The sequence below is a fragment of the Pogona vitticeps genome, chromosome 5 (genome assembly GCF_051106095.1).
Source record: "Pogona vitticeps strain Pit_001003342236 chromosome 5, PviZW2.1, whole genome shotgun sequence".
NCBI classification, from domain to species: Eukaryota; Metazoa; Chordata; class Lepidosauria; order Squamata; family Agamidae; genus Pogona; species Pogona vitticeps.
The window spans coordinates 196488170-196499305 of NC_135787.1; positions in this window are offsets into that span (position 1 = coordinate 196488170).

The window sequence follows — 11136 nt, forward strand, 5'->3', positions numbered from 1 at the left end:
CTTTCTCAACCACAGAACCTCAGTGGGGGGTGGCAATCGTGAAACCAGCCCTTAAACGTCTTGCACACTTGGAAAACTCTACTAGGGTTGTGACAAGCCATGGGCAACCTGAGTCTTCCAGGGTGGGCGGCTCCCTTCTACGGGCTTCGGGTCAATTTCTGTGAATATGGAAGATGCCCTGTAACAATTGAGCATCCGGTGACTTCTAAGGAGACCTCCTTTGCGCCTCCTGCTCTCAGACCCTTCTAGACCTCCCCCAGACTGTCCTAATGTTCTTGCACTTTGGGGAAAGAACTAGGGAAGACCCAGGATCACAACCACACCCCTCCTATTTCTTGTCTCCATGTTCTTGCCCCCAAAGCTGTGGGGTCAGAGAGCCCTGGTAAGACCATCTACTGTGATTAGGAACTGGAACGGTCTGTAATGGACGATGAACCCCAACACACACCTTCCCTTTCCTCCAGATCTAACTCACAGATTTTTCCTTCTACAAAGAGTCTGGGAGGAAAGCCTTTGGTTTTTGCAGGCACGGCTTCTATTCCCCTCTGAAAGTGAGCGACAAGGATTGCTTTTGGGGGCAGTTTGTGTTTAGCTGACTGGAGAGGAAGCATCTCCCACACCTCTCTGATTCAGCCCACTCTGGTTTGGGGATTTGGCCAAATCCGAAGCCTCCTCCAGCAGCTTCTTCAGCCTCTGTCTTCCAGCAGGTCCCTTGAGCCCCTCATCCTGGAAAGACTCTGAAAGCAGCATCCTACTGCTAGCAGCTTGGAAGGGCTTCCTGATTTCATGCTTTTGCCACTCACTGGCTGCTGGCAGCTGGTTCTCCTCTTCATCCCTGGGGGCTCTGCCTGGTTTCACCCCTCCCATCCTCCTCCAGAGTTTTCTCCTCATCTTCTCAAATGATGCAAACTGGGGGGGAGGGAACACTCGTTCTTCCAGTCCCCCTGGCTCTCTTTTCAATAGAACAAACAGCACATTTGCTGGAGCTATCAGGCAAGAAAACCAGCATCGAGGGGGAAGGCGGGCACGCATCCACACGTTGCAGTTTCCCAGCACCACGTCCTCCCATCCATCTGCTTGCCTGCTCTCTGCACCCTCCCCTCAGCCCTGAGGCTCCTTCCTTCCTGTGCCTACTGCTCAAAAATGATGGTGTGCTCTTGAGATGTGATGCTGCTTAGGAGAGGACGCAGCACCGGCCTTTTGGCTCACCTGTGAACAAGCAATGAAGTGGGAAGCCGCTCAAGCCATCCACCCCTTGCCGTGACCTTGGCTGAGACGGATGGCAGGAGAGGTCCACGAACCTCTTTCCAAGGCTCCCTGTTTCTTGCTCTGGACCCACAGTGGTTGTGTTGTGCTTCATGAAGTGTTAATGCTCTGGCTTGGGGGGGATCTTTTTAATGCTGAAGTTAGAAAAGCTACCACCAGAACAGCCTCCTTCCAGGATGCTAGTGGCGGCTGTAGCTAGCCACACTCACAGTCAACTGAAAGCTGTCTTCTGTGGGGCGTTTTTTGAAAGCTTACTTGTACTTTTCTGTGTGCAGTCTCTCCAAAAGCCTACTGGTGTTCCAGGAAGCCTCCTGGAAAGGCTGCTGTTGTCATTTCTAGGAAGCCGTAACAGTCGGATGCTCTGACACTTTAGCTGTGAGAGAATCCTTGAGCGATAGCTCTGTACAGCAGTGGAGAAATTGCCTTCAGGAGGCTGCTTCCCAAAGGACTTCTGGTGCCTTCGGAGAAGCCGTCCGCTTCCGGCGCAAGCCTAGATTCTGGTAGAAAGAGAAAAGAAAAGTTAGCCGAGTGCAAGTGAGGCCGGACCCAGACATTTTCAGTACAGGAGGGAGGTCTGATCCCTGCTCCAGAGTGTAGGGGGCAGTGGTGGCGGCGTTGTTACCCCTGGATGTGACTAAATAACTTTGTCGGGTGTTACTTCCGTGCTCTGGTCTGGGCGCCATTCCTGGCCTTCCTACTCTCTGAGGAGGCTCAGCAGCCTGGCTTCTTAGGATGGCACAAGGACCGTTGCCTGACAGGGCTCGGCGGCCACTGCTGTTCTTGCAGGACTGGGAAGTGAGCAAAGAAGTACAAGAAACTCTGAAGCCAAGATCTCCGAGGCGCAAAGTGTGAGTGTGCCCCTAATATGACGTTTCTTCTTCCCCTCTTTCCTTTTCTGATATTGTTTTTAAAAAAAGATTAAAAGTGGGTCAGGAGACTTCTTCTTATTTTCCTATTTTTTAGTTTATTCTAGTTGTTTTGTATTAGCCATGTATCTGTAGTATTTTATTGTTTAATTTTATATTGGAAGCCGCCTAGAGTGGTCCATCGGTCCAGATAGGCGGGGTATAAATCAAAGAAATAAATAAATAAAATAGAAGCCAAGCCCTCTGAGGAAAGACTGAAAGAACTGGGCATGTTTAGCCTTAAGAAAAGAAGACTGAGGGGAGAGAGGAGAGCACTTGTCCAAGACCTGAAAGAGAGTCTAGTCCTACAGAGGAGGGGCAGGATCTGTTCCCAGAGTGCAGGACATGTAATAATGAGCTCAAGCTACAGGAAACCAGATTTTGACTGACTATCAGGAGAAACTTTCTAACCATTAGAGCAGTATGATGATGGGACCATGACCTAGGGCAGTGGTGAGCCCCTCCAACACTGGAGGCATTCAAGGGAAAATTGGACAACTGCCTGTCAGATCTGCTTTGAGTTGGGTTCCTGTTTTGAGCAGAGGGTTGGACTCAATGGCCTTAGAGACCCCCTTCCGACTCCATGATTCTCTTGCTAAGAGCAAGACATGGGTTGGTATGACCTTGAGATTAGAAGTGCTATTTTCAGATCTTGGCTGCTGCATAGCCTTGTTAGTGCCAAGGCTGTAAAGATTCCATGGCCATTGGTGAAGGCGAAGTCCCTTGATCCACAGAAGAAAAGACCGTCAGAAGAAGAAGAAGAAGAAGAAGAAGAAGAAGAAGCGTCTCCCCTGTTGACTCTCTGGCCCTGCCTCAGCAGGTTGAGTCCTGTTGGATGGAGACGGCCAACCATGGATTTGCATGGGACCAGAGGTATGGAAGGCAGAATCTGGCTCCCTAAAATTATGTAAAAACCTACAGATCCAGCTTGAAATAATATCTACAGCCTCTTCTTCCCCCCCAACTCCTTTTGGCTGCATTTTGGGATCTTGAGACAAGGTGTCAACATTTTTCAGATTTTGGGAAACCTGGCTTTTTCATCAGCTCCAATTGAATTCAATCCTCAGTCGCCTTCCTGTTTTTGTTTTCATTTGTTTTTGATATTATCTATGAATTTTTTTATAGTTTTATAGTTTAGTTTAGTTTAGTTTAGTTGATTTATACCCCACCTATTTGGCCCAAGGGACCATTATTATTTTAGTTTCCATGTTTTCTTTATTACTGTATTTAAACCACCCCAAATAGTATTTCACTAAGTTTGGCAGTCTACAAGCTCAATAAATATTTAAAAAAACAAAAGAATAAAGGACATTAGAGAGAAATGCATTACACCCACTGAGCATCTCAGGCTGAAGAAGTGGACTTGGCCACAAAAGCTCACATTAAACCAGAGCAGCTTGTCTTTAAGGTGGCAGGACATTTTGCTTTCTTTATTCTTTATTCTCCTTTCATTTTGGGTCTGAAATGCTAGCACAGACTGACGCGGCTACCTCTCCTAAAATGACGAGGGTAGAGTGCGTAGAGGAGCCCTCTTGGCTGTTGTGTTCCTGCCCGGGAGCAACTCCTGCCTGCGATCGGCTGCCCCTTCCTATGAGATTGCCCCTCAATTCATCCCGCCAACCCCTGCTGAACATCCACGGTCAGGTCAGGTCGAAGCCATCAGATCCATTACCTCAGCACAGGAAGGGATCACTTAATGGAATTGGCGATCAATAAAAGTGAGGGCTGTCGGTGGAAGCCCATCCAAGCCCTGCTAAGCCAACAACCAGGCGTTTAACAACTCAGCCCAGAGAACAATGCCCACGAGCCACGATAACGAAGACGAGGTGTCAGAAACCACACGCAATCCACATCCCATTACAGCCGTACATTACAACAAGGTAGGAAACAAATGGCCTGATAATGAAGTCTGTAAAATGTCATCTAGTAATAATCCATTATCTCTGCTCAATGGGCTCTCCAGCACGGGCGAAAGCGCTTCCGTCGCGGCGCACATCAATTGATGGGCTCTATTAAATGTCAGATACTGGAACTGTGTGTCATCCGATGCCAGGCCCCGAAGAGGAGCTGCAGAGAAACGTGTGGGAAATGCAAAGCAAGCGGGGGACGACCCTCTTTTCATTTGTATTGTGTACGTAGGGAGGGGGCACCGGGGCTCCGAGGACTGCCGCAGAGCAAGGAGGTTCCAGAGAGCATGCAGAGCCTTCGACGGTCCACCAGGGCATCTGCCTGCCTGCCTGCCCACCTTTGGGGTTCCACATCCAGCCCTGGTCCCTGTGCCTTGAAAAGAACAGAGAAAGGTGCAGGGAAGGATTAGACCATGGTGCTGCATAACGGACTGGAACAACTCCCTTCTCCCTTCAGAAAAACTCAAGTCCTGGGCATTGCCTCTGGGTTCCCCTTGCCTCGAGGCGACATTTGCTGCCTTGGTGGGCTTCCACCTGCCTGAGCTCTCCCATCTTCCAGGCCCACCTTACATTCCCATCTTCTGTGCAGCTGGATTATGAAAGGGGGAAGTATAAATGCCTTAAAAATCAATACATAAATAAACAGTGCAGGTATTCTCTTTGAAAGCAGTTGGTTCCTTCAACTGTTGTGTGCCTTCAGAAAGAAATCAACCCAACGAGCCAGTTCTTCTATGGGAATAAAGAGTTCTGTGCAACATCTTGAGTCAGCCAAGCTCTTCCCCTTTTAGAGCAGGACCTACTGAGCAATGAGAGGAGATGCTGGAAATAAAACTAGCAGGTTGTAGAAGTAATGGGGAGAGGAGAGGAGCCGTGCAACTGGATCAGAGCAGGTGCATCTCTCACCCCACCTGAAGTCTCCCAAGGTGGCCACCAGCCCACCAAGAGGACGTGAAGGCAATTCCTGTGATGTGTAGCTGCTGTGCACGGTCTCCTTCCCTAGTGGCCCAGTCCCTTCTTGTTTTGAAAAAGGTATTTGAGGCCTCAAATGGAGGTGATGCTGCTGAATTACAGGGCAAATCACAGGGACCAGAATTCTTCCTTCTGGGAAATCTACCTGGGAGACTCACAACTTCTGTTCTTCAGTCGTTTCGTCGTGTCCGACTCTTCATGACCCCATGGACCAGAGCATGCCAGGTCCTCCTGTCTTCCACTGCCTCCCAGAGTTGGGTCAAATTCATGTTGGTTGCTTCAATGACCCTGTCCAACCATCTCATCCTCTGTCGTCCCCTTCTCCTCTTGCCTTCACACTTTCCCAACATCAGGGTCTTTTCCAGGGAGTCTTCTCATGAGATAGCCAAAGTATTGAAGCCTTAGCTTCAGGATCTGTCCTTCCAGTGAGCACTCAGGGTTGATTTCTTTCAAAATGGATAGGTCTGTAGTCCAGGGGACTCTCAAGAGTCTTCTCCAGCACCACAATTCAAAAGCATCAATTCTTCGGCGGTCAGCCTTCTTTATGGTCCAGCTCTCACTTCCAGAGATCGCTGCTGGAAAAAACCATAGCTTTGACTATGTGGACCTTTGTCGGCAAGGTGATGTCTGTGCTTTTAAGGATGTTGTCTAGGTTTGTCATTGCTTTCCTCCCAAGAAGCAGGTGTCTTTTAATTTCCTGGCTGCTGTCACCATCTGCAGTGATCATGGAGCCCAAGAAAGTAAAATCTATTACAAATTCCATATCTTCCCCTTCTTAGTTTTTTTTGATGTTGAGCTTCAGACCATTTTTTGCACTCTCCTCTTTCACCCTCATTAAGACGTTCTTTAATTCCGCCTCACTTTCTGCCATCAGAGTGGTATCAGCTGCATATCTGAGGTTGTTGATATTTCTTCCAGCAATCTTAATTCTGGCTTGGGATTCATCCAGTCCAGACTTTTGCATGATGTATTCTGCATTTAAGTTAAATAAGCAGGGGGACAATATACAGCCTTGTGGTACTCCTTTCCCAATTTTGAACCAATCAGTTGTTCCATATCCAGTTCTAACTGTTGCTTCCTGTCCCAGGTATAGATTTCTCAGGAGATAGATAAGGTGGTCAGGCACTCCCATTTCTTTAAAAACTTGCCATAGTTTGCTGTGGTCCACACAGTCAAAGGCTTTTGCATAGTCAACGAAGCAGAAGTAGATGTTTTTCTGGAACTCTCTGACTTTCTCCATAATCCAGCACATGTTAGCAATTTGGTCCCTAGTTCCTCTGCCCCTTCAAAATGCAGCTTGTACTTCAGGGAGTTCTTGGTCCACATACTGCTGAAGCCTATCTTGGAGGATTTTGAGCATAACCTTGCTAGCGTGTGAAATCAGTGCAATTGTATGGGAGTTGGAGCATTCTTTGGCACTGCCCTTCTTTGGGGATTGAGATGTAGACTGATCTTTTCCAATCCTTTGGCCACTGCTGAGTTTTCCAAACTTTCTGGCATATTGAGTGTAGCACCTTAACAGCATCATCTTCTAAGATGCTGCTGCTGTTATAGAAAGGTTTGTGCTCAACAATTTTAATACCAGCAGAACTCATAAACATGAGTTTATGGCTAAAACAACAGAACACAGAACTCATGTATGCGAATCATTGTATGAGAAGGGAAGAGTGGGTGGTCTGAGCCAGGATTAATGCCTGGCAGGGAAAGAGACCAGGAAATGGTGGCAGAGAGTCCAGGGGTGCCCTCAACCAATTCCTTACCTTGGCCAGTTTCAATTAAAGGAGACCTGCGCTGGGGGGGGGGGACAAAGGGGCCCTTTGCAATGCTCTCTTGATGAATCAGGGACAGAAGCAGCCACAGGAAGCCAAGGGTCCTGATGAGTTTTTAAAACGGCTGTAAATCTGTGTGCACAAATGTGTACAGACAGACATCACAGATAAAGCAAAAAAATTGTGTGTGTTTTGTGTCAAAGCCCAAACACCATCAGGTACAACATATATTTGAAGTATCTCAATTCATTTGCAAGTCAAAGTTTAAAGATAGATAGGGAGTAGGGAATAAGGCAGAAGAGTTATTAAGGTGGAATTGCACAAGGTGTGGCGAGGGGGGTGGGAGCCCCGGACCACCGGAGATGTCTGTGGATACTATCATGGGGGAAATCAGCAGGTGAGGGCATGAAGACCAGCAGGGTTCAAAGGACAGGGTTACTTAGCCCAGGGAGAGCCTCATAGATGGCCGTCTGTCCTGTGTCTCAGAGTGGCCGGCCAGGGGCCCTGTGGGAAGCCTAGCAGTGGAGTCAGAAGGCCATTGCTTTCCTGCGGGTGGCCTTTCAGCCTTATTGCAGGACAATGGGGGCCTGCCTCTGGTGGCCCCTGGTGGGCCCATGACTAGCAGTCACCAACAGGACCTCCTCCCAGTCTCTCTGCTTGGCCACTGTCCCCCCACATTTCATAGAGAAGCCCCAATGTCTAGGGTTCTTGGAAAAAAACATACCAGGTGCCATTTTCTAGGACTTCATTCTATCCCCTGGCCACCCCCACCACCACTCCGCTCCCTCTTTTTCCCCAAGTAAAAGGCACCAAATATTGCTGTCTTTCCTTACCAGTGAGCCGGTATTATTGTCCCTCCTGTTACATTTTAGTTAGCCATTTCTTTCATTTCTGGAGCCTTCGAGCCCCTTTTCCAGAAATGGTGGCCAGACCTGGAAATGGCCACACAATAGCTCTGTGTAAAGGGCCTTTGACATAACTGGATGTTTTAATTTTGAGACGCAGGCTCCTGCATGGAACAGCAGGATTAAGATAAAATTAATTCAGAAATTCTTAATTGCTTCTTGTAACAATGCCACGATTTATTTATTTTTAATGAATATGCAGGTAACATTGTTCTGCAAGAAGAGGAGCTGCGGGAACCGATAACGTCTGGGAAATGGTCTGCCTTATCGCAAGAGTAGCCTTCAAACACCCTCTTTGCTGGTGGTTGCTAAAAATTCACAAAGAAGTCCTGCTTCCTTTGGGTCGATCCCACCAGCCAGTTTCTGCTTCCCACCGAGGACCCTCCTCAAGCATTGCTTCTATTCTGCCAATGGTTCGTTACGGATTCTGCAGATTTTATCAACAGGCCGGAAGGCATAAAATGGCTGGATGGAGATTATATTTGAGTTCATGTGGATTTTAATGTTCTCCTCACAAGAAATCCCAGAGAGTGAAGGGTTGGCCCTCGTGAATGCTAATTTAGGGAAGAGAACAAAAGCCACTCTCCTGCCCAGGACTTCCCCTGCTAGCTTTGACAGGAATGGCATTTTGCAAAACTGATTTGTCCCTTCATAAAAACGGAGGTCCGTTGGCAAAGAGGAGGGGAAGAGATGGCACACACACCCCGGAAGTGGAGAGAGGGTTAGCGGTAGCTGCGTTTCTGGAGCAGGACATTTCTCCTGTTAAATGATTCCTTTTTCTGTGCATCAAATTCAAGAGACAAACAATTTATTCGAGAAGGCTTTCACGGCCAGGATCTAATGGTTTTTCGGGCTCTTTGGCTGTGTTCTGACATTAGACATGCAATTTCATCCAAAATTTGATCATGATCCAATAAACTCATTTTCCCCAACTTTCAGCCCCCTCCCTAATCTAGCAGACTACAGCTCCCATGATCCCCAGCCAGCCATCTTGCCCTAGCAGGGGGGAAAGTGGGGGACCGCCTCTCTCTCACCAACTATCAGAAGTAAATCAATCAATCAAACAATCAATCAATCAATCAGGTGGTTTTCAAAACTCCAGCAGCTCCTGCCCACACAGGCTGGTCCCTGATCAGCCTGGAGGTGGATCGTGTGGACCCAGAGGGCCCCAGACAGCAGGACAAGGGCAGCTGGGGGGGGCAAAAGCTCACACCGCTGCTCCCCATAGAAATGAGACCTCCAGCCCTTGGCTTGGGAGTCATACCCTGGACTTAAGGTATTCATGTCAAAAAAATATTTACTCAAATTCAGATTGTTGAAAGTGCTGTAATGAACTTTCAAAGGTTACTTTCAAATGGTTATTCCTCAGGGGAATGTCTTGGCAGGTCCCCCTGTTTCACCCAATGATGCTAAATTAACATATCGTTTCTGACCTGTTTTCCACTCCCACACCTGCTGCCACTTTAGCCCAGAAGGCCCGTCAACACATCGCCCTGGCCTCCCCAGCGCCTTCTGCTGCCTGCCCAGCACCCGCACCCTAGAAGGCAGCAACGAGCAGGGTGGGGGCAGGCAGCCCATCTCCAGCCAGAGGCCAGTCCTCGTGCAGGTGGCTGGCAGGGGTGGGCGGGGATGGGGGCACCCACGGACGTCAGCAGCCAGATTTGGACTCAGAGAGCTGGAGCCCCCACCAAACACAGCCTGTGAAATGCTAGAACATTCAGCTTTTGGCCATGGAGAGAGACCCCAACCCCCACCCCCACCCCCGTGGGGAGACAGGAGAAGGACTGCCAGGACATAACCACAGTAGACCAGTTTCCTCAGCCAGTGAAGGAAAACTGGCCTCCATGAGCCATCTCTCCCCAACCAGTTATGGGGCTTCTCTGTGCAAGAAGAGTCCAGGCACAGCTGGGCAAGAGATGGAGCCCCCACCGAGACACCTCCTCCATGGCCTCCTAGAGTGGATCGGCCGGAGTCTGCCTCTGGCTTTCCTCCTGCTCTTCTCTCACCTCCAGGGAGTTGACCAGGTGAAGGTGAGAGAGGACCCAACAGCCCAATGCCATAAAACAGTCCTAGTCATGCAGAATATCCCACTGCCTGCAGAGAATAAGTTTTAAAGGAAAGCTCCTTTAATTGTAACTCGTCCTCTCACCGTGCAGGCCAACCTTTCTTGGTACTCTGACGTCACAGCCCCACATTTCTGGGAGGTGGGATTTCCTGGGGTGGGGAAAGGGTTAAGGCCTGGAGGAGAGAGCCAGGAGGTCTTCCCCTTGAGACACAATGTCCACTTGGGAGGTCAGAAACACCCTCCTGCTGAGACTTAATGGGGTCACCATGGGTGGGAGGTGACTTGACCCGGCAGGTAACTCCTCCTCCTCCTCCTCCTCCTCCTCCTCCTCCTCCTCCTCCTCCTCCTCCTCCTCTTATCACCACTCCGCACCCTCTGCTGAGCCAGCCTGTGCCCACGGGGGGGGGGGGGGCAGGGCTTGGAAAAGGCCAGTGTCTTTCCTTGATCCAGTTCCAAGTGGCAGAAATCAAGGCCACCCCAAATCTCTCTCGAGACCTCTTGTCCAGGAAAGGGTTGCTTTCCCCATTTCACAGAGGACCCTGGAGGATGACTAGGAATACAGACCTATGCATTACAGGTGACTAGTTATGAGTAATGACTTTCCCCACTAGGAAAGATAAAGCGGTACAACCTTGCCATCGTTACTTGATGAGTGGAAATGCCACTGCTCTTGCATCATTTCACTGCAAAAGTAAAGCATTCCTTTTTAAAAGTAGAACTGCAGCTGTGGCTGCCTGGGGGGGCCTTGGACCCACCATGGCAAAGAACTGGCTTTGAGAAATAACTTGGTGAGCTCTGCTCTCTTTTCTCCTTCCTCTCTGTGTGTCCTTCCACCTCTCTGGCTTCTTTCCTCAGCCCCCTTGCTGAGAAATCCCCCTTCTGTGTGCCCCTTTCTCTCGGCTCCTTCCCATGCCCTCTGCCAACCCAACGTTTTGGATGGGATCCAAATGGATTGTCTTCCAAGTAGCGGCTCATCCGCTCTCCTTTCTCTCCGAATGTTCAAAAGCACTGGCATGGTCTGAAGAGTGAAAAGGGCACAAAAACAGGGGAAATAATGGTCATGACCTAAGATGTGTGTGTGTGTGTGTGGGGGAGGCAGTGAACACAGTGCCAGCAATCATAACACCAACTGCTCACCTTGGAATGATGGGCGTGGGTCAGATTCACTCAACACAAATGCTGTGGGAGGGGGAGGGGATACTCCCGGTGGCACCTTTGGGTGTCACATGGGCCACCCTCCAGACTCATCTCCAAACTTTTAGCCTCCACGGCTCAGCCGCAGCCAGCCACTGATGGGAACCCCCTCCAGGATGCGAAGCTGAACACGGCTATTTTGACTTTGGAGGCAAT